We start from the raw sequence: 22,542 nt of genomic DNA, 5'->3' as shown, positions 1-22,542 counted from the left end.
CCAAAAAAAAAGTATTTTCTTTTTTTTTAGAACCGTTTTTTTTGGTAATTCACTCTGATACATCCATCGGCACCCTCTTTCTCTCTCTAGTAGTTTTTTCACACAGAAACAACCTATTGTTCAACCAAAATGGTTGGACAACATTGCACAAATATGTGTGATCCATTGCACACATTTGTGCAATGGATCTATGTGTAGACCAACACAAAGATGGTCAAATGATGAATAGATTCATGCGACGTTGTTCAATAGATCTATGCATTGACCGATACATAAATTTGTCACACAAACCTATTCAATATCATCCAACCATTTTGGTCGAACAACAAGCAATTTTCAATATGAGAAACCACTAGGGAAAGAGAAAGGTTGTCAGTGGACGTGTTGAAATGAATCATCAAAAGGAATGATCACTAAAAAGAGAAAATACATTTTTTTGAGGTGTAATTGCAATATTTGAACTTCGAGGGGGTCACTGTTAACCTTAAAATATGGAAACCCTAGATGGTGAGGGTGAAAATTTAACTTTTTAAAACTAAACTAGAGAAAAATTGTTGGTTTAAAAAAAAAAAGGGATAAAAAGAATAAATTTTTCTATCTTTAAACAAAATCCATAAATAACAATTTTACCTCTAACAATAACTGCAAAATTTAACAGACAGATAAGTTTTTAAGTTTTTAAAATTTTATAAATGAAAGTTTAAAAATATGTTAAACCTTGAGTGAGAATGAATGTTTTGGTGTTTATAAATTTACCAAAGTAATTAATATTAGCTTTATAAAACAAATTAATATTAATACATCATTTTAAAAATTTTAACCTAAATTAGATTTAAATTTGAAAAAAAAAAACCACATTTAGGGGCATTTGATTTGAAAAATGTTTTATTATCAAAATTAAACGATTGTCTTAAAGATATATTACTTTAAAGAATACTAAGTATAAATTATTACTGTATTTAATAAAATTTGATAAAAATTGGTAGATATAAATAATTATTTTATTTGATGAGAGATAATAAAAAATATTAATATAATATTTTATTTAAATGTCTTTGGGCATAATTATTCTAAAATATTTTTTATGTTATTTGTGATATTAATTACAAATGAGATTATTTTTGTCTTAAAAAATTAATAAATAAAGATATAGTTATAATAAAATCAAGATTATCTTGAATATATTTTAATACTTAAGGTGGAGATGATAATCAAATTACCTCTTAGGGGACGTTTAGTTAAAGGTTTATAAAGATTACTGATAACCTCGTTAATTGTTATTATTTTGAGTTCTAATTCTCTTATGTTGTGTGAAAATTTAATTCAATCTAATGAAATTATTTATCTTTTTGCATTTAAGAAGCTTTGAATATTTTTTGGAGTAAGCTAGGCCAAGAAGATTAAAAATTGGAGCAGGCCCATTAATCTACAAAATCCGTGATGCTCACTAGGCATAGGCACGTGAATGATGAGAACAGATTTCAAAAATTAAATTTGGATGTCCAGATTAGCTAAGATCTTCTACAAAAGTCAAGATTTGCCTATTAAAAAATGGATAATTATTAGCTGCAAAAAAGGATTAATTGAGATAGATAAAGAATAATATTTTTGGAGGAAGAATATACATTAAAATATATATCTTTTCTTTTCTTTTTGGGAAAATATATATCACCGTTACTTGGCTGGATTAGAAGATTAGTATTACTTTTTATTTCCATATTTTAGTAGGGAGAAAATATATATATTTTTATTTTTAGTTTGTTGGGATCGATCATTGTAATTTGGAGGATTAGAAAGCTAAATATGGTTTACAATGGCTGAATATTTTCTCTTGGTTAAAGGGATCTGAAACCATGGGATTACAAGAATTGTGAAATTAAGTTTTGTTCTTTAATGCTTCTTTTAATTATTTAAGTATTGATTATTTTCCTGGATTATTTACTATGATTGTATTAGTTGATTGTTAAGGCGTGCGATTTGTTTATTGATTAATAAAATATAATGCTGAATCTGTAATTGTTCAATCCATCTAATCGATGTGGCAACTGAGATTTATTGTTTGCTGCGTCAAAAACTATAATTCCTAGGAAAAATATTCAATTAGATTAAGTGCAATGTCATACGTTTGCGTTGTCTTGCTTCGTTGGTCTTTCTAAGTCTTAATGCTATTGTTTAATTAAATTCGAGATCGTATCCGAGTTGTTAATTAGTAAAGGTTAACTAAAATACATGTTTTTGATTAATTAATTATAAAAAAGGACAGGTAAATTTAATACCACAACAAATATTTGAATAATTAATTTGATATTTTTGGTTATCGATGATCAATCGTAGTTCCAATGGTGGATGTGACCGTAGACCAAAATTTGTTAAATTGATTAATTCTTTCAGATTACTTTACCGAATTTTTATTTATTTATTTTTAATTATAAATCGCATTCAATTCAAAATCCCCCTTATTTTCTTGTTTGATTGATTTATAATAACGTACTAATTAAAACTCTTTGAGGAAATGATCCCTACTTTCTTTTACTATAGTTTTGTTGTATAAATTTAAGATTTTAATTTGAGTATCGATGACAACATGTGCCAATTACTATAGTAATATATCTTTTATTACTTACATTATTTTGTTTAATTTATAAGTAATAAAATATTATAGTAATTTTTTATTATCAATAGTGATATAGTAGATAACATAAAAAGTAATTTAATTACCATCTCCACCATTAGGTATTAATAGATTATCAAGATAATCTTGATTTTATTATAAGTATATCCTTATTTATTAATTTTTTTTGAGTAGAAATAATCTCATTTTTAATTAATATAACAAATAACATTAAAAATAAGGAAATTAAAATAATTACCCTTTTTTGGGTAATAAAAAATTTGCCTTTAATTTTGGGGTATAAACGAAAATACCTCTATATTTAAGGATTTAAACGAAAATACCCTAAATATCCTATAAAATACCAAAACTACCCTTCGTTTTTCCCTATTTAAGGGAAATTAATTAAATTACCCTTTTTTAGGGTAATAAACAAATTTACCCCTAATTTTGGGATTTAAACAAAATACCTTTATTTTAAGGGATTTAAACAAAAATGCTCTAAAATAATACCAAAACTACCCTTATTTTATTTTATATAAATCATACATCTTCCTTCATTTTTAACATATCTAAGAGAGATTTCTGGAAAGAGAAAAGAAGTTCATGTTTAGGATTTCAAGCGAGAAAAAAAAATTCGTGATATCGAAGTATTTATACCAGTTGTAATTTCAATCGTTATTATTTTACTAATAATGCAATTATATATGATGTTTTATATAATAAATTATAGTTGTGTGTAAAAAGTAAAATAATAACAATTATATGGGCTATGTTGTAAATAATATAGTAGTATATGGTGAAATGATATTTTACAATAAATGATATTAAAAGTTAGATTAGATAATATTAGAGGGTAAAATGATATTTTACAATGAAAAGTATTAGAGATAAGTTATATAATATTTGGGATAAAATGACATTTTACAATATAAGGATAAAGTGATATTTTCACAAATTTATATCACATTAATCAAAATATATTAATAGTTATAATATATAATTGAATTATGAAATAAGTATAATTGTACAATAAAAATCTGTAAATAGTATTTTCAATCATATTATTTATATTGATTATATATTTTATTGTAGGATTAATCTAAATGACTGAAAATGTTTTAATTAGATACGGGGGGAAATGGATAGAAATAGATGACAATGTTATAAAATATGTTGGAGGTAACAGAAAATTGATTAAAATTCCAAAACACACGACATTCGAGGAATTAATCCAAATGGTGAGTGACAAATATAATATAGATTGAAAGATATTTAACATTCAGGTAAACATGAAATCAAAACATCTTGACAATGGCATTTTGGTTTAAAATTCAAATACAGAGGTAATTTTGTTTTGTCTCCTTGACTTTGTGGCAATTTAATTAATTTCCCTTAAAAATATTTTAGAATAATTAAAGATATTTAAATAAAATAATAAAATAAATCAAACAAAATAATATAATTATTAAACGATAAATTATTAAAGTACTATTTAATCTCCTTTAACTAATACTCTTTTTAGAGTAAATTTTCTTAACAAAGAAAAAACTTATGGGACCCCGTAACACAGAACTCGACCGTTGTATTGGCCTCTGGCTGTCTCAATTTTCCGTTCAAATTCAAGAATTCAAATTTTACCGAAGAATACTAAAAGAAAAAGTTGTTTCCCACTATTCTAGAATATCCCTTGTTCTCTCTTCTTCTCAAAATTTGAGCTTTCATGACTCTACGCCACGTTATACAAGCATTCCCCTTCACCATTGCAACTTCAAATTTCAAATGCAATTTCTTTGATGGCTCTCTCCTTTTTCTCTGTACGAAAGCTAAATTTCCCATGGCTTGAGTTGCTGTTTCGAAGAGTATGTCTTAATGGGTTCAACAAAGATAATTATTGGGTATGAGTCCACCCATGATAGGTCGATCTAACCCGATTTGTTTTAATTGTCAAGGGTAATTATTGGTAGTCAGACTTTTATTTAAAGTCCAAACTACCTCCCCAAAGATAAGACACGTTTAATAGAAGAATATTTGCTTCTTTTCCTAGGAAAAACAAAAACACAGAACCAGAAACCATATAGCAAAGAGATTTTGTCTCCCAATGAAATGCAATACATGATGCAAATGGTGTCGTGGAAACGACTAATGTCAACACCCCGTGCCGTATTCGAATAGGCCTTGTTGGAACTCAAATTCGGGTACGCAACTTTCTATCTATTGTAATTCATAGACCATTAATTTTCGGCATGATTGTTTCCAACATTAGTATCAAAGCCTAGGTTATGTATATGTCATGTTTTATGTAAATTAGATTCTGCATTATGTGATTTTTATAATCTGAAATTTCGATTTGTGATTGAATTATGTTTAAATTCAAATTTTAGGCATGAATTAAATTCGGTTTATGGAACATGACTAGAAAAACAGGTAAGTTTAAATTGAGAATTTCAAGTAGAAGAGGAAGACTTATATATTACGTATGTCCATTGGCTGGCCTATCATATCGCTCATATGAGAGAATGGACTTGATCATAGATACATAGGAAAATAACACAATAATAAATTACCGATTAAAGAGAGCTAGTGTTATCGAGTAAGTCTGGGGTACTATGAGTCTAATGTTGTAATACCCTCAGGTATGTTCTAAGGGCAATTATGTCTTTTGACCCTGTTTCGAATATTTATATATATATATATATATATATATATATATATATATATATATATATATATATATATATATTCACATGTATGTGTGTGTTTTTATTTATATATGTATATATATATAACTCTCTAGATATATATATATATATATAAAGAAATTAAAAAAAAAAGAAAAAAAAAAAAAAAAAGAGAAAGAGAAAGAGATAAATATGTATATAAACAGAAATGAAGAAGACAAACACAATAAAGCTTCAAGTTTTTCTAGCATCTTCTTCTCCCGCTCCAGCAGCCAGCCTCCTTCATGTTATTTTCTTTTGTTTTGTGAAGCCAAAGGGAGGAATTGAAGGGATTTTGGAAGATAAAATAAGAAGAGAAAAAAAAGAAGCACTTTGGAAGCTTTGGTAACCAAAAGATCTCCTTCCTTTCCCTTTACCTATGATTATATATATTTGATACATGTTATATGAATATGTTAGTGTATTTTAGTGATAAAGGAAGCAACACAAGGAAAAGGAAGTCAGCTTGCAAAAATTGGCTTAAAATAAGGTAAGGGGTATCATCCTTGATATATTGCATGTTGTAGGCCTTTGGTTCCTTGGATCTATGTTATAAATGATGATTTTGAAGTTGAGAAATGTTGTTTTGCCATTTGGGGTGTCTATGTGTGTGATTTTGTTGATGGCAGAGAGTTAGACAATATTTACAGTTTTGCCACTGTATTTGTCCCATGTTTTGATTACTTTATCTTATGAATAATGGGTACTATTATAGCTTGTTGGAAAGCTCTTTGAATCCTCTTTCCAACGATATATATTTTGTATGAATTTGAGATTATTTGGACTATTAAATATTGTATGAACCAAAAGGACTGTTTTACCAAATAAACAGTGAAAACAGTTTTTGCCACTGATTTCATCTCATGTTTTGACTATCTTATCTAATGAGTTATAAGTGCTATTATATCTTGTTGGAAATCTCTTTGAATTCTCTTTTCAGTAATATATAGCTTGTATGAATTAGGGATCATTTGGACTGTTAAATATTGTATGAACCACAAGGACTGTTTTACTAAATAAACAAAGGAGGCATTTTTTGCCACTGATTTCATCTCACGTTTTGACTACCTTATCTAATGAATTATGAGTGTTATTATAGCTTTTTGGAAAGCTCTTTGAATCCTCTTTTCAACGATATATAGCTTCTATGAATTAGAAACCATTTGGACTATGAAATTGTATGAAAAATAAGGCTACCCTGTCAAATGAACAGGGTTGTGAACAGTATTTCACAGTTTTGGAAAGGAAAAGAAAGAAAAGAGAAGAAAGGAAAGGAAAGAAACGAGAGAAAAAGAAAAGAAAAAAAAGCAAGAAAAGGAATTTGGGGCTTAAGATTTAGGGGTCGTCCCAGAAGTATGGTCTAGTGAGTTATGAATAAATTTAAATGAAAGCAAAATTAGTAAGATATAAGGTCCGCATGCATGCTATGAACTATAAGGGGGCACTTTACACTACACCGCCCGTAGTAGGGCACGTCCGTAGTAGGATATAGACCCACAGTAGAGTCCGTTCGTAGTAGAGTATGCTCGTAGTAGAGTTCAATTTAGATTCAGAAATAGTGTAGTGAGAGAAAGGAAAAGAGCTCGAGCTTAGAAAAGTGCCAAATCCTAATAGTCAACTTTCAGAAAGTATCAAATAGACATCAGATGGGACAAAGTATGACCCAAATAGTAAAGCATGAACCAGATTATCCCCTCGATTTCTTATAGGGGTTATGAGTGAGGTTGAGTCCCGAGAGTGAGTTAGAACAGGAAAGGAAACAATTTACTTAATTCTTTTCCCTTACTGAGTGCTCTTATCACTCATTTCCTTTTCTTTCATGATTACAGGTACAAGTGATCGAGGTAGCTGCGAGGCAGGGTTAGGTCAGCGTAGGTAGATCCGGTTAGAACAGGTTATCTCTGGTTTATATTACATACATACAGTGGCATGTTCTTATCGACTTTTAACCTTTTTGAGATGATGGTACAATTGTATATGATTACTCCACATATTTAGATGCTTTCAAATGAGTATTCACATGAGTATATACATCTTTTGTTCACTTCCAAATTTTCAGTTTTCTTAAAATAATTTCTAAACACTTTTAGTGATGCGTTCATGTTAAAGTATTTTAAAAGAAAAAAATAGATGCTTCGGATATTAATTCGTAACATTTCTCCTTTGGTGGGTAATACTTCTAGGGAGGGATGTTACAAGTTGGTAGCAGAGCATGATTTTAGGAACCTAAAAGATGTTTTCTAAAAACAAAATGGAGTAATCTAAAGTAACACAGATATGGAATACCCTCCAACCACGCTGACCACCCTTGCAGCCGATTACTGTAAGTTAAGTTTTCACTTATACCTGCTAAGTTTTATGAGACTAATGTGTTCATTTTCAGGACCTATGAGTTGAACACCAGTAGATGCCTCTTAGAGGAGCCAAAGTGAAGGAGTAGGCCCCCAGGTACCCTAGAGGGCACTCAGTGTATATGATGTGTGAGAGATTTTCATAAAGATGATAAGAGAGCATAGAGGTGCTCCTACACAGGGAAGTGAGATAACGCATACGTCGCCAATCTAGGGACATGATATGAAGGAGGTTACTTCAACATCTATAGCAGCCCCAGTGAGGACTCAGGTGCATCCTATTTTCAACCGTCCTAGTATGCACCAACCTCAAAATTTTGATGGTGCAAAGGACCCAATAGCAATTGAAGAGTGGTTGGAATCAGTAGAGAGTGCAATGGCCCTATTTGATATGACTGGTAAGGAGAGAGTGAGATATGCCACCTATCTTTTCAAGTCAGGGGCAAGAATAAGGTGAAATTTAGTTAGGGAGACGGTCAATGTCTCAGAGATGACATGGTCCGAGTTCAGGCATCGATTTGAGGCAGAGAATAGGGGCGTTGATGTTACTTGTATTAAGGCCCAAAAGTTCATTAATCTAATACAGGGGATAGACTCAGTAAAGGAATATTTCATAAAGTTTAATCAGTTGTCTCAATATGCCCCCAAGATAGCTAGTACAGAGATGGGGCATATGCAAAAGTTCGTGTATGGGCTAGATCCAGAGATAGCTCGAGATGTTATGACAGGAGCGCAACCACCCAAGATATATGTAGAGGCCTTCGATAGAGCTTTGAGGGCAGTGGTTTTTGTGAGGAAGAGGTTTGGTTAGACGATAGGGTAAAATGTTACACCCCTTACTGCCATGCTAGTTCCCTCGATGAGCAGTGGTTTAGCTTCAGCACAGAGAGGCCTTCCTCCAGACCGAGACAAAAAAGGTAAACTATCTCTTCAGTTCAAAAACATGAAAAAGAACTAGAAGAGTGGAAAGAAACAAAAATGACCTAAGATACCAGCTTCCCAGAAATGTAGGAAATAACATAGAAGAGAGTGTTTGACAGGCCAGTCAGTTTGTTTCAGATGTCGTCAGCCTGGACATATTGCTCATTTTTGTACAGTTACCCTAGTGAGAGTAGAGCAATAGCAACCTATAGAAGGGGTCATAGCCAAAGTTTATACGATTACCCAAGGACTAGTAGAGGCTAACCCATCAACAGTCACGGGTCAGATTCTCTATCTTGATACTCCTATTTATGTTTTAGTTGATTGTGGGGCTACTCATTGTTTTGTAGCCAAGAGTTTGCTTGAGAGGGTAAAGTTGCAACCCGTTAGAATAACCCAAAGGATTATGATCGAGTTGCCTGATGGGGGGTCAATCATTAGTGAGATGATACTGCTATGACAAAGTATTATGATTCAGGGTCGATAGTTACTAGTGGACCTGATTGTGTTTGAAATGCCAGATTTTGACATGATTTTAAGGACGGACTTTTTGGAGAGATATGGAGCTAAGATTGATTGTAAAAGGAAGAAAGTGAGATTTAACTTGGACTCTGAAGATCAATTCGAGTTCAGTGAGGGTCATATCTGGAGTTTGATGATCAGTATGTTGAAAGCTAGTAAAATGTTGAAGAAAGGGTGTACAGGATATTTGGCTCATGCAGTGAGCAAGGTTGAGTCAGACCCAACTATTGATGAGACGCTAGTGGTATGTAAGTTTCTAGATATGTTTCCAAGTAAGCTACCGAGATTAGCTCCCGAGTGAGAAATTGAGTTTAGTATAGAGTTGGCACTTGGCATAATACCTATTTCAAGAACACCCTATCGAATGACCCCTGTCGAGTTACAAGAATTGAAGAAGCAGCTTCAAGAGTTATTAGATCATGGTTTTATCAGATCGAGCCATTCTTCTTAGGGAGCTCTCATCCTATTTGTGAAAATGAAAGACGGGTCTATGAGGATGTGCATTGATTACAAAGAGCTAAATAAAGTCACAGTTAAGAACAAGTACCCATTACCCTGGATTGGTAACTTATTTGATCAGTTGAGGGGATCCGTGGTATTCTCCAAGATAGATTTGAGATCTGGTTATCACCAAGTGAGAGTGGCAGAGAAGAATATACCCAAGACAACTTTTCGAATGAGGTATGGCCACTTTGAGTTTGTGGTGATATCGTTCAGATTGACAAATGCCCTTGCGATATTTATGGATTTGATGAACAGGGTATTCCACGACTACTTGGATAAATTTATTGTGGTATTCATTGATGATATCTTAGTGTATTCTTGTAGTCGAGAGGAGCATAAGCAGTACTTGAGGTTTACCCTCCAAAGGTTGAGAGAGAAACAATTATATGTCAAATTCTCGAAATGTGAATTTTGGCTAGATAGAGTTACCTTTTTGGGGCATGTGATTTCAACAGAGGGTATATTCGTGGATCTAAGTAAGATTGAGGCTATGGTCGAGTGGCAGAGACCAAAGACAGTTAAGGAGGTTTATAGTTTCTTGGGTTTGGCAGGGTATTATCGAAGGTTTGTGGAGGGATTTGCCAGATTAGCTAGACCTCTTACAACCTTTACAAAGAAAGCAATGCCATTTCAGTGGTCAGATGCTTGTGAGGCAAGCTTCCAAGAATTGAAAAGAAGATTGACTACTGCTCCTTTGTTAGCACTCCCAGAGGAGGGAGTTGAGTATGATTTATACACTGCTGCCTCATACGGTGGTTTAGAAGTAGTATTGATGCAACGAGGTAAGGTGATAGCATATGCCTCAAGACAGTTGAAAGAATTCGAAACCTGATACCCTACTCATGATTTGGAGCTAGTAGCGATGATTTTTGCTTTGAAAATCTGGAGACACTATTTGTAAGGGGTAAAATGTAATATTTATACTAGCTATAAGAGCTTCAGATATTTCTTCACTCAGAAGGAATTAAATATGAGGCAGAGGCGATGACTCGAGTTAGTAAAAGACTATGATTGTGATATTAAATACTATCCAAGCAAGGCTAATGTGGTTATAGACGCCCTTAGTAAGAACGTGATGATATCACAATTGACGGTCCAGAGAGAAATTCAGAGAGATATGGACCGATAGCAGATTGAGCTTATGATTGGAGCCTTCGCCATATTAGAGATTTAGCCCACTCTCATAAATAAGATTCGAGAGGCTTAGACAAAAGATGAGTAGTGTCAACAGAAAATTCAGTAAGTGGATGAGGGTTTCGAGATAGATTTTCAAGTATCGAATGGAATTCTCAAATTCAGAGATTGAGTATATGCTTCTCAGATGACTGAGTTGAGACAGAGAATTCTTACAGAGGCTCATAGTTCTCTTTACACTACCCACCCTGGGGTGTAAAGATGTATTAGGATTTAAAAAGATATTTTTAGTGGTCAGGCATGAAAAAAGGATATAGGTGAGTTTGTTACTAGATGTCTCACCTGTCAACAAATTAAGGTCGAACACCAGAGACCTTCAAGGTTGCTTCAGCCTCTACCTATTCCAGAATGGAAATAAGAGCATATCTTCATGGACTTTATCAGTGGACTCCTTAGAGCTCAGAATGGATGTAATGTTATTTGGGTGATTGTTGATAGATTAGCCAAGTCAGCTCATTTCCTGCTCATCAAAGATACTACTGCCACAGACCAGCTGGGGAGATTATATGTTAGGAAGATTATTAGATTATATGGTGTACCCAGAACTATAGTATCTGATCGTGATACAAGATTTGTATCAACTTTTTGGATGAGTCTCCAAAGATCCTTGGGTACTAATTTGGCATTTAGTATGGCCTATCATCCTCAGACGGAGAAGGTTAATCAAATTTTAGAGGACATGTTGAGAGCTTGTTGCCTGGATCATAAAGCTACATGGGTAGAAATGTTGTCCTTGGTGGAGTTTGCTTATAATAATAGCTACCAGATGACTATTCAAATGGCACCTTATGAGGCATTATATGGTAGGAGGTGTCATTCTCCTCTTCACTAGGATGAGATAGGAGAGAGAGATGTGTTATCTAGATCCCTTGGGCCCGAATTGACCCAGAAAATGATTAATGATGTCCAACTAATCAGGCAGAGAATAAAACAAGCCCAGGATCAACAGAAAAGCTATACAAATCATCGACGTCGAGACTTGGAATTCAATGTAGGTGAATTTTTATTTGTAAAGGTTGCTTCATTCAAGCATTTGATAAGATTCAGAAAGAAAGGAAAGCTAGCTCCCAGATTTATTGGTCCATATAAGATAATTGAGATAGTTAGTAAAGTGGCTTACAGATTAGCCTTACCAGCGAGTATGAACCGGATTCATGATGTATTTCATGTCTCATCATTGAGGAAATGCCTTGGTGATCATTCTCAGGTTGTGAATACAGATGATATTAAGTTATCAAAAGACCTTAGTTATGAAGAAAGACCAATTCAGATACTTGACAGAAGAATTAAGCAACTAAGGAATCGACAGATTCCTTTAGTAAAAGTCTTATGGAGAAACCAGAAGATAGAGGAGGCTACCTGGGAAATGGAGCAAACCATGAAGGAGAGGTATCCAAGGTTGTTTTTATGAATTTCGAGGACAGAATTCTTGTGAGGGGGGAAGAGTTGTAATACTTTCAGGTATGTTCTAGGGGCAATTACGTCATATATATATATATATATTCACATGTATATGTGTGTTTTTATTTATATATGTATATATATATAACTCTCTAGATATATATATAAAGAAATTAAAAAAAAAAGAAAAAAGAAAAAGAAAAAGAGAAAGAGATAAAGATGTATATAAAGAGAAAGGAAGAAGACAAAAACAATAAAGCTTCAAGTTTACACTACACAGCCCGTAGTAGGACATATTCATAGTAGGACACGTTCGTAGTAGGACATAGACCCACAATAAGGTCCGCTCATAGTAGAGCATGCTCGTAGTAGAGCTCAATTCAGATTTAGAAATGGTGTAATGAAAGAAAGGAAGAGAGCTGTAACTTAGAAAAATGCCAAATCCCTATAGTCAACTTCTAGAAAGTATCAAATAGACATCAGATGGGACAAAGTATGACCCAAATAGTAAAGCATGAACTAGATTATCCCCTTTATTTCTTATAAGAGTTATAAGTGAGGTTGAGTCCCGAAAGTGAGTTAGAACAGAAAAAGAAATAGTTTACTTAATTCTTTTTCCTTACTGAGTGTTCTTTTCACTCACTTCCTTTTCTTTCATGATTGTAGGTACAGATGATCGAGGTAGCTATGAGGCAGGGTCAGATCAGCGTAGGTAAATCCGGCTAGAGCAAGTTATCTCTGGTTTATATTACATGCATCTAGTGGCATGTTTTTATTGACTTTTGACCTTTTTGAGATGATGGTACAACTGTATATGATTACTCCACGTATTCAGATGCTTTCAGATGAGTTTTCACATGAGTATATACATCTTTTGTTCGCTTTCAAATTTTCAGTTTTCTTAAAATAATTTTTAAACACTTTTAGTGATGCGTTCATGTTAAAGTATTTTAAAAGAAAAAAAAATAAACACTCTGGATATTAATTCGCAACATTTCTCCTTTGGTGGGTAGTACTTCTAGGGAGGGATGTTACAAATGCTTTATTTTGTTTTATTCAGGTTGAAACGACTATGCTATTTTTAATAGATGCATAGTATTTAGCTCCCAAATGCAGGTTACTCGCAAGGTCGCATGACACATTTGCAAGTATGAAAAATACTGTAAATGGAATTTCTATGGCTAAGTATTTGGTTTGAATCTTTCATCATGTGTGAGTGGGAGATATCGGGTCTGGATTCACCTATGACAAGTCGACTTGACCCAATTTGCTTTGACTGTTATGGGCAATTATTGGTAGTTGGACTCTTATTTAAAGTCCAAACTACCTCCCCAAAGATAAGACACACTATTACATTTTAATAGAAGAATATTTGCTTATTCTCTTGAGAAAAACAAAAACACAAAACCAAAAACAATATAACAAAGAGATCTTGTCTCCGAATGAAATGACATCGTGAAAATGATTAACGTCAACACTTCACATCATATTCGAATAGGCTTCATCGGAACTCAAATCTAGGTACACAAATTTCTATTTACGATTATTCATAGACTATTGATTTTCGGCATGATTGTTCCCAACAGTAATTAACATAAAGGTTTTACAGTTTAAGTTTATGTTTCAGATTGTCAGAAAATCCCTTTTTGTTTTTGGGTTTTTTTGTTTCAGGCAAGTTTGTTTTGATTTTTCTTGTAGTTTTAGATAGTTTTAAGTTAGAAATTTGTGTAGTTCTGTATTAAAGATTGAGTTTTTAAAGGTTGAGCTTCTCTTTCAGATTTTTAGAGAATCCCTTTTTGTTATTGGTTTTTTTGTTTTGGGTTTCATGTTAGTTTGTTTAGATTTTTCTTACAATTTTAGATAGTTTTGAGTTTGAAATTTGTGTAATTCCATACTCAAGCTTGAGCTTTTATAGATTTTCTATTTTTTAGATTGTTGAAAAATTCTTTTTTGCCTCTGGGTTTTTGTTTTAGTCTAGTTATTTTTGTTCTTGTAGTTTTAAAAAATTCTGAGTTTGAAGTTTATGTACTTTCTTCTAAATGAAAGAGGAAAATCAAAATCAAACAAAAATGGTGAAGGTTTGCTAACCAAAACCAAGCTCCAAATAAGCCTCAAAGTGGCAAAAATAGAGGAGTAAATCATTCAAAACCTCGGGCTTTATGGGGGTCAAACATAGTTAAAGGGTTCACAGCTGATAAGAAAACTAAATTGCAAAACACAATTATTGTGAGCAAGAAGCTTCTTTTATCAAACTCAGATGTCAGTAGCCAAAAGGGCTCAATTGTTTCATTGTGAGTAAAAAGATCGTTAACTAGAGACTTGTCTTGCTCGATGAACTTAGCTCAAATTCAACCACATTCATATCAAACTCACAAAAGACAATCTTCAGGGTCACATGACTTATTTCTTAAGTTGGATAGTTTGAGGACCTTGCTTCAAGAATCTAAAGAGAGAGAGTTTAAATTACAGGCAGAGTTGTCAAAGTTGAAAAGGAGTCCAGAGATTTTGGAGATTGAGAGAGAGCTAGAAGTGAGGAAAACTAGGGTTGATAAGCTTGTTCAGAGAGTTAGAGTGTTAGAAGAAAAGAAGACAATTTTAGCCAAGCAATTGAGTTTGATTGTTGAGAAAAAGAACGGAGAAAATATGTCCATGGGATCGAGTTCAAAGAATTTAGAGATGGAAGTGGTTGAGTTGAGAAGATTGAATAAAGAGTTGCAGATGCAAAAAAGGAATCTTGCTTGCAAACTCTCTTCCATGGAGTCTCAACTAACTTCTCTTGCTAAAGCTTCTAAGGTATATGAATGTGACTAACTAATTGTTTGTTGTATTTCACGTTGCATTATCTTAAAACTGAAATTATTAATTGTATAGAGTTATGTTGTTTGATTTTTTTTGTTTCATTGACTTGGGTTGTGGTTATGGTGGTCATTTAGAGGATATTGTTGCAAAATTCAAGGCAGAGGCATCTCTACTAAAACACACAAATGAAGATTTGTGTAAACAAGTTGAAGGTCTACAGATAAGTAGATTAAATGAGGTTGAAGAGCTTGTGTACCTTAGGGGGTCAATTCATGTTTAAGGGATGAGTTGCACAATTTGGGTTCAATAGAAAAAACATCAAGCCCTGATTCAGCTAAGAGTATGTGTGAAATTATTGGTTTTTAGCCTTCTCAAAACAATGAATGCTTGGAATATAATGTTGGCAAGAGGCTAAATTTGATTGAAAAGTTGAAGAAATGGCTTAATTTTGGTGAGGAAGCACCAAGCTGACCCTGATAATCTTTTAGATAAGACTTAGGTCTAATTAGAGAAAGAGAAAAGTCCTAGAAGAAGACATTATATAAGCAGATCAAAATACAGTGCGGAAGAGTTGACTCTAAGTATGAAAAGGCAATCTGATGGCTTTATGTATACAAAAGACATGGAAAGGGAAGCAGATTTACTAGCTTCTCAAAAGTATGATCTTGGTATATTTCAAAGATCCCAACAACTTTCTAAAAACTGTTTGCAAGTGAATAATGTCAAGAAAAGAGCTTTGTGCATACCCAATCCCCCTTCAAGGCCTTCTTGTTCTATATCCAATAGGCCTAAAGAGGAAGGTTCAGCTCAAATTTCTCTACCTCTACCACCTCCACCTTTGCCTCTTCCACCACCTCCTCTAAAGTTCTTAGTGAGTAGTACTACCGTGGTGGTGCAAAGAGCTTCACAAGTAGTTGAGTTTTACCACTCACTTATGAAGAGAGATTCTAGAAAAGTCTCCTCAAATGGAGGTATCGCTAAGGCCTCAGATATAGCAAATGTTCGTAGCAGCAGGATTGGTGAAATTGAAAATCGGTCCTCCTATTTGCTTGCAATAAGTATTTATGCATTGTTAATATGACATCATTAACTATATCATATAACTTTAAACTTTTATAATTTGGTTGAGCTCCTGAATCCTATATGCAGTTTGATATTTGTATAGGTAAGGGCAAAAAGCTTTGGGATCATGAAGTCTCATAGAAAGTTGGATGGAAATTCAAATTATTATTATGAGGTCAAATGCTCTTTTCTTGTCTTCTTATCTGTCTATGTTGTAGTATAAACAATTATTATAGCAAATTTGTTTAAAACTCTTTGAGTTCTGGCATTGTTCGCAATCCTTAAATATTGTCATTGTCATTTGTTGTGTAGATAAAGGCTGATGGTGCCACATAAGGAGAATTTGTGAAGTCATCAATAAGGGAGGTGAACAAGGCAATTATCAAAACATTGAAGATGTTGTGGCATTTGTGAAATGGCCTGATGATGAACTTTGCTTCCTTGTAAGTTGATTGAACTCCTACTAGTAAGCACTTCAATTTATAAAACTTTGTCAGCAAATTATAATGATTCCCATGTACTCATTGCAATAGCTGATGTCCTGATTAGGAATAGCTTTGATTCTATTCTGAGTAAAAGGAGATTCTAACTGTATCCTAGAAAATATATTACCATAAGAAAGAACAACCAAATCTTTATCGTCCCTGATAATCATGTTTGCATATTACCAATAAGTGGATGAAACGGCAGTTCTAAAGCGTTTTGATTAGCCAGAGAAGAAAGCTGACACATTACGCAAGGCAGCTTTCGGGTGTAGAGATCTCAAGAAACCAGAGACTGAAGTGTCTTATTACAAAGATGATCCAAGAGTGCCTTGTGATATGGCACTAAAGAAAATGGTTGCCTTGTCTGAGAAGTAAGATCAATTTTCTCTAGACAAATGGATCGGCTCTCCAAAAATTATTTTACTCTACCAAGCAAATCTCTCTTGTTCATAATGGTTTCTGATATCTACTGCCAGGATGGACAGAACTGTTTACAACCTTCTCCAGATGAGAGAATCCCTTATACAAAATTGCAAGAATTTCAAAATTCCTACAGATTGGATGCTTGACAATGGAATCATTATCAAGGTAAAACTTGATATCTTGATAAATTTTGGGATAGTCAGAGTAGGCTAGAGAAAATATTTACTTGTAATTCCTAAGAATTTAGTCCATTTATCATTGAGCACTGCTTGAATTCAGATAAAGTTTGGCACAGTCAAGTTGGCTAAGAAATATGTGAAGAGGGTTGCTATGGAACTTCAATCAAAGACTGGATTGGAAAAGGATCCTGCAATGGACTATATGCTTCTTCAAGGAGTAAGATTTGCTTTCAGAATTCATCAGGTTTGTTGCATAAATAACTTGATGCTTCTGACTCCACATAAATATATAAAAAATTTTGTAAAATGTTTCAGAAATTTGTAAAATTGAACAGTCTTAAGTGACATATGTCTACTGTTGATAGATCATGAACAGTCTTAAATGTTTCAGGAAAATATGGTTTTTGGTTGATCATGAAGAAAAATGACTGATTGATTTCTTCAATTTTTGATGCAGTTTGCAGGAGGATTTGATGTAGAAACCATGCATGCATTTGAGGAACTTCTGCAATATTGCTCACCATTTTAACAAAAAGTAAATACAGAGAGAGTGAATGAAAAATAAGAAATACTACATATACAAATAAATCTCATTATTTATCCATACAAATTGATGTGATAATATATGATTAAGTAAATTTGAAGTAAAAGAAAAAATAAATAATTATATCATCTAATCATACGTTACCACGTTAATATGAAGAAATTTGTATGATTTGTTTATACATATAGTTTTATTTATGAAAAATATTTTGGCGTACCATCTCAATAAATTTCACATAAACAAACGATATCAGATTGGCTATCATGCAAGAGAGTTTTGTTATAGACACTAGTTTTTTTGACATGAAAATATTAGTTTGACCTGTAAATGTCACAAGTGTGACAATTATGTTGTCAAGAAACGAATCAAATGAAAAAAAGAAATTAGAAATCAAAATCATTTACTTAGAACAATACAAATTTGTGTGATTCATCTAATAATGCTTATGTCCGATACAAATTAATTTTTGGTTTATAGGGTTACAAGAAATATAACTATGATGTTGAGCGTTACGTTACGTCACATCATGACTTTCTGGCCACCTTTGTAAAAATGCACTTGTAATTGTGATTGTTCACAAAAACGCACCCTAAAAACAATGTTTTCATTCCTGTAGATGTAGTTCAACTTGAATTGGGCTAATGTTTGAATTAACATTTAAAATAATATATAAAATAATTTTTTTACCATCATTATATTAAAAAAAATGAATGAGATTTAATAAAAAACCTAATCTGGGTAAGAATTCAAATCCCAAAAGTTGTTGTAGTTGTCATGTGGATGTTATCATATATGCTTTGACCCTAGGTTGAATTGCTCAAATTGGCCCAACTGAATTGTGTAATACATTTATAATTATTATTTTATATAGAAGGATATTTTTGTTATTCTAATAGAATTTTCAAATTAATCTACGGTCAAATAAGTCCAAGTATCAAAATATTAGTGTTTGGGCTTGTGTTGACTACAATGTTGTGTTTTTGGATCAAAGGAAGATTTGTTATGCGTTAATAATTAAAATAAACAAATAAATGAAAAAAAAAAACGAATTAAATACCAAAGAGAAAAACACAAGTTAATTGGAAAGTAATATTTTTAAAATCAGAATGGTGATTGAAATAGTTGTCTTACTAGTTCATGATTCAACTTATTATTAAATTATAATAAAATTTTTAAATAATATCATATTAGTCAACATATTTTGTTTAAAAATTTATAAAAAATAAATAAATCAAATATCCAGACCTATAATTATTAGAATATATCATCTCTACATAGTGACAAGGGATATTAATTAAAATTGACAAAAATTTTTTCGCGTAAACCTTTTTAGGCAAACATATAGCGGTTTTACCTTTATAAGCAAATTTATTTGTAATTTCAAAAATACCCTTCTCGCTTATTACGTCATTTTCAACAATTCCGTGTGTGGGATATGAAGGGTTGTACAGGGTGCGTAGTGCACATAGGGTGCATGAGTACATGAAGGGTGCGTGTAGGGTGCGTGCGGGTGCATACAGAGTATGTGGGTGCGTGTGGAGTACATACAGAGTGTGTGGGTGCGTACAGGTGCGTGGGTGCGTGAAAAATATAAATAAATAAATATATATAGTTATATATAATAATATAATATATAAAAAATATAATAAATATATATAACAATATAACATATATATATATTTAAAAATTATTATTATTATTATTTTTATATATTATATTAAATATTATAATATTATTAATTTAATATAATATATATAAATAATAATAATAATTTTTAAATATATATATTATATTATTATATATATTTATTATATTTTTTAAATATTATATTATATTATTATATATAACTATATATCTATATACAACAGTTACGCGCACCCTGTATATATATATATATATATATATATATATATATATATATATATATATATATATATATATATATATATATATATATATATATATATATATATATATATATATATTTATTTATTTATTTATTTATTTATTTATTTATTTACTCACTCACGCACCTTGTACGTACTCCGCATACACCCACGCACTCTGTACGCACTCCACACACACCCAAACACTCTGTACGCACCCACACGCATCCACACACTTTGTACGCATCCACACACTTTGTACGCACCCACACGCATCCACACACTTTGTACGCACCCACACGCATCCACGCACTTTGTACGCACCCTGCATGCACCTACGCACCGTACACACCCTGCACGCACCTTGTACTCACCCTACCCACCCTGCACGCACCATATATGTACTTACACACCTTGTACGCACCCATATACTGTGATACGCATACATAAGTTGCTAAAAGTCACGTAATAAGTCGAGAAGAGTATTTTTGGAATTAAAAGTAAATTTGCTTATAAAAATAAAATTGTTATACGTTTGTCTAAAAAGGTTTAGGCAAAAAAAATTTTTTCGATTTTAATTAATATCCCGACAATTATTTACCAGATTTCAATAAAATAATTAGATTTAAAAAAGTCTCTATTTCATAATACAGAAAAACATATAATTCTACAAATTATTGTTTAAAGAAAATATTTCAATGGATATGAGATTTTTTTTAAATTTATTTTTGAACTTATGTTTTCCTTACAAACATTTAAAAATTCATCTACTCTAATATAAACTAATCAAATTATTCAAAAATAATTAAAATTTTTAAAAATACTCTAAATTTTTATAACTTAGTTTTATCGATTTTAATCGGTTCATTTAATTCATTGGTTTTAACTAAGTTTAATTGAATTAATAAGTAAACCACTTTTTAATATTAATTAGACTATATTTGAAGTTAATTTTTGATTCAATTGATTAAACCAATAGATCTGATTTTCAAAACAATATTGGGAAGAGACATGTTTCTAAACCAAATTGGGTCATATTATATCTTATTTGGTGTAACCTTGGGCCCATAAGCCATACCAGACCAAGACCCATGAAATTATGAGCTATGCCGATTTGTCGAAAAGGTTCATAGCATGGTCCAAACCCCTGAGTTCTGCCTCTATAAATCCTTTTAGGGGGTCATTCTATCAAATATTAATTATATATTTATATTTTATATTTTTTTATTTTTGTAAGTCGTGTCATGAGCATATTACTTTTCCTTGTTGGGATGTACATGCAGTGAAAGGATTGTGTGACAGGTGTATCTTCCACGCCCAAAAATATTCTGAACAGTTCTCAATTTGGTTCACAGGGGTTATGCTTTGAACTGAGCTTTGAGGTTGAATTTGATTCAACTAAATTTAAAATAAATTAAATTCAAACCAGTTTGAATTCAAATTTAAGTTTAAAAGTTCAATATTTTTGAATTTAAACTTTAAAGTGTTTAACTTATCAAACTTATGAATTAAAAATTTTGATATAAAATAATATTATTTTGATCAATATATATTAAAACGATATCGTTTTAATAACGAATTAGTTAAAAACTCAATTCAAACTCAAGTTCTGCTCTTTTGAAACGAGTTGAACTTAAGCTTATTTGAAACGAGTTCAAGCTCAAGCTCAAACTCAATTTCATACAAATCAAGTTATGTTTGATTCGATTCGATTTAAATCCAGCCCCAGGTTCACCAATCAACTCTTCGTACACAAAGGTTAAGTGTTCTCTAATTTATTTGGTTAATTTCTGGGCAGTTTGTATGAGCATCAAGTAATCAGATAACACAAATAATTTAGGAAAACAATAATATTATATATATTTATTTAATTAAATATTTAGATAATATATTGTTATATGATTAATTTAGAATAAATTAACCATTATATCTTAATTGAACGGATTGGAGTGACAGACACCATTTCAAGGTTTAAAACACCACATTCAAGTATGTTTTGGTGTAACAATAGTGCCAAATAATTTATGTGTCACCATCAACACCATGATTTCCATTTATGCTAGCTAGCTAATTAAGAAAATCTCAATCAAAGAACAAAATTTTGATTTATTAATCAATCATTAATACCACTGTTATGGTTGATTACATGATGAAAATCCCATTTCAAGATAAGACCTGATTTTCCCAAGCAGGTGTTACTTGCTTTAGAGACATCTTTTTGCAGCCACAACTTGGCTTTAATTATACCAAGACCAAGACCTTTGAAGGGCCATTATCAGTTTCATTTTCAACAATTTTCTCAACAAAGAAGTGATAGAGAAAGACTTGAGCTTTCGTGGGGACCAAGCTTTTCTTCCAGTATTTACATACAACTTGCTTCGTTTGTGTAGATTGGTGAAAGAAAGATTTTTCATAATTTTTCATATCTAGAGAGTTTTATGTTGGTCTAGTCCAAGATGCAAACTAGTAGGGATGAGTAAAAGACCCACATGGAATCGAAATTGTTAGGTACTAGACTTTTACTTTCAGTTTCTACTTGGAATTGACCAATATTTAGTAGGTTTCAGTTTCAATTTTTGTATAATTAGCCAATTCCGATTCCACCCACAAAGAATCGAAACTAACTTGAGAACCAGATATGAAACTATATTTAAGATACCCGATCAATCGCTCGACCCCATTTCTATTTCTTGAAATCGATTTATTTTGGTTCTGGTTCTCTGTTTTTTATCAAGATACCCAGACCTACTCATCTCTACAAATTAGGTTTGTGTCGTATTGTTTTATGTTGCTTCAGATGCGATTTTTGGGCGAACTACGTAAGGATTTCAAGTGTTTTCCTGTTGTTTTTGGTTTTTCCTTCTAGACTAGGGTTGATGCATGCAATACGACAAGATTGATGCAAGAATGTTGATACAATTAAGAGTTATATCCCAACCA

General features: G+C 32.0%; 1 pseudogene; it reads left to right on the top strand.

Moving 5' to 3' along the window:
• The first annotated feature begins 12,152 nt into the window (after window positions 1-12,152).
• On the top strand, window positions 12,153-17,701 carry LOC123219704 (annotated as a pseudogene).
• The last annotated feature ends 4,841 nt before the right edge of the window (window positions 17,702-22,542 follow it).

Source organism: Mangifera indica, chromosome 6 (genome assembly GCF_011075055.1).
Source record: "Mangifera indica cultivar Alphonso chromosome 6, CATAS_Mindica_2.1, whole genome shotgun sequence".
In the NCBI taxonomy this organism is placed as follows: domain Eukaryota; kingdom Viridiplantae; phylum Streptophyta; class Magnoliopsida; order Sapindales; family Anacardiaceae; genus Mangifera; species Mangifera indica.
Note: the sequence above shows the minus strand (reverse complement) of the source record. Positions and strands in the feature narration are given on the sequence as shown.